The sequence below is a fragment of the Ruditapes philippinarum genome, unplaced genomic scaffold (genome assembly GCF_026571515.1).
Source record: "Ruditapes philippinarum isolate M1 unplaced genomic scaffold, ASM2657151v2 ctg7660_1_1_1_1, whole genome shotgun sequence".
Classification (NCBI taxonomy): domain Eukaryota; kingdom Metazoa; phylum Mollusca; class Bivalvia; order Venerida; family Veneridae; genus Ruditapes; species Ruditapes philippinarum.
In genome coordinates, this window is record NW_026861196.1 from 10,990 (window position 1) to 13,808 (window position 2,819).

The following is a 2,819-nucleotide window of genomic DNA, read 5'->3' on the forward strand; positions in this document are numbered from 1 at the left end:
TTTGAATGAACTTGACCTTGACGGTCTTATTATTGTGATTATTTGCTGTAACGAATGCTACATGATCTTAATTCTGGATGTCAAATACGAACATTGGATTATATTTTCACAGGAAATACACACTAATGTAATATTATTCATCTGATGTGTTTGACTTTATAGATACATACAAAATCGAGCATGCCCCGCCTTTGAGATGAGTCACTAGAAAATTGAACATAAATTTCCATACAGACATTATCCCCTAAAGAAAAGAAGATTTAAAGAAAAAGTACACAAAAAGTATTAATTATTGATTGTTTCAAGACACATTAATCATGATACAATATCAATAATTCATATTAATATTTATTATCTTGGTAACTTAATAGTAGTTCCAAAGAATAGAAAATACAAATTAACTAAGGAAAACATTATTGAAAATATTCGGCATTGTCTACACAGTGTCATACCTGGTGGTCTATAAAAAGTATATAGTATTTGAATTGCCGCAATAGATATTAAATTCATTATGAACACCGACGTGTATATTTGATATAAGGAGGAACGAGTTCGGTATACAGCCGGAAGCTCGTGAATTAGACTCAGATGGTGTTATGAAATGACTGACATTAATGTAATATTCAAGTTTGGCTGAAAAACAGAAAAAAAACATATAATTATTGAAATAATTTTCGATTAAATACCATTAACTTATGAATAATTCCATATGCAAACAGGTTACTCATATTGTACTTATGCTGGCAACATTTTCATAATAGAAAATTATGAATTAGGCATGAACAATGAGTGTGATCATCTTTGTTAAATACCGAAATAATGTCATGTTGATTGCATTGATATTGATATTGATAGTTAAATATCATGCTGTGCGATATTATGTACTAACATCCAGTGGTTGCTTTGATACAAAAATACCGTCCTACTCTATAGCAATAATTCCTAATTCTGATCAGAACCCTTTTGTTTTCAACACTATGAAAAATCAACCGGGTGAAAAAAGTTCCGTTTGAGAGAATATCATCGCCTATGTAGAATAAAGAAAATAAGACCGATCCTTAAAGATTGTTCAGTACGACATTATTGTTGTGCTTGTGGTAATTTAGTTCTTTTTTTCTTTTGCTTTCTTCTTGTTGGGTTGTTCCAGTATTCCTCACTTGAAAACTGTTAAATCAGCATTAGGATATGTGGTCTGTTTTTGTCTGTTGATGTATTATCTGTAATATGCAGGGTTCATAACCCCAATCCATTTAAAATTCCATTTTATTTAGTTGCGCCCAATGTTTTTCTCGTTTAGGGCACAGACATGTTTTTTTATTTTGGGACCATATACTGCTTTTCATGGAATGACACTTACGTGTCACATTGAAGGTTCCATGATAACCGACATATTAACACAACTAATTTGGTAGTCTTTGTTAGATTCTGTCTGTAAAGCGGACTGAATTCAGGTTCGATCATATGTAGTTTATTGACAAACCAAATGTTTACATTATTTACAACAGTTCATCTGACATATTCACAAAGTATACCGGTACATCTTGTAAACCAACCATCAGTCTACGTAATCATATAAGCATGTGAACAAGGTAGGCACTGAAATAGTAAATAGTAACAATCCTTACCAAATGATGGAGATTCGTATAAGTCATATAAAGAGTTATCTCTCTTTTATATCATTCATAATAAATATACATTTTACCTGGAGTAGGTAAAATACCCAAACTAACTCGTGGTTCAAATCCACAGCTATTTATACATCTCCAATTATATCAATAACATAGTTCATAGCTAAGTTCATAGTTCTTCATTATAGCAGTCCATTTCTCAATGACACAATGGTCCCTGTGCTTATATTTAGTTGTAATAATGCAAAATTTATTAGAATTCAATAATTCATCAAAGTACCTAATATATATAAAACATTTCTCTCATAGACAATAAAATATCAACTTACAGATCTGTAGGATCTTTGGCCCTTTTACACAAATAAGATATACGCCATCATCCACAATGAAGAACACTGCATTAATTATTATATACATGCAAATTAGTTGAGCTAAGTAAAAGATAGAATAATTAGGATTAAAAGTTGAAAGTAGTAGCCGTCTTGGATTTATCTTCGAAATGAAACATGTACATTACTTAGCCAAAATTACAAAGAATAATTCTTTAATAAATTACTTCAGCCACTGCAATAGTTACCTTATACAAAGATGAACTGTTTCCAACCAAAAAGAAACATGTTAAAGTGTAATAAACATCATAACTTCTGAACAGAGAGACCTTCCTCTCTCAATGGCTACCAACCAACGCACTGAACGAAATGAAAACGAGATTCACGTGATACGTACAAATTCCCGCCAAAGTCAAGGGGAAAGCACTCTTACATAAACAATATGGATAAAAACACAGGAAAGCTGGGGAACATCTCAAAACACAGATTACCCGAAAAATACACCTTGTTACAATGTTATGTCTAGATTTAATATACACATTTTAAATTTAGATAAATACATTGTTAAGAGAAAGCTCACTTAATAATAAACATTTGTTCCCAAGCAACTCTATATTTACTGCCCTGAGGTGTTCATGTTTAGTGACATTTAATATATATATATATATATATATAAATCCAATAACACTAAAAGTCAGTACAAACCCTAGACAGAGTGCTCGATGGTATACCAGAGCTGTATGTATGGATTTATATTCAATCAACACATTGAAAAACACATTTTCCTTTACTAATTAGTTTCATGCGCAAAACGCAATCTTCAGAAGTGTAAATGGTAGTTCTCAATAAAGGGACGTAACTA

The 2,819-nt window shown here is 31.3% G+C and overlaps 1 long non-coding RNA gene across 1 annotated transcript; it reads right to left on the bottom strand.

The window, feature by feature from the left end:
- Positions 1-1,452: 1,452 nt before the first annotated feature.
- Positions 1,453-2,323, bottom strand: LOC132714828 (uncharacterized). Its single transcript, XR_009623612.1, has 3 exons — positions 2,206-2,323; positions 1,958-2,023; positions 1,453-1,596 (listed from the first exon to the last, which is right to left on the bottom strand). It is a non-coding gene; the product is annotated as an uncharacterized LOC132714828 (long non-coding RNA).
- Between the last annotated feature and the right edge of the window lie 496 nt (positions 2,324-2,819).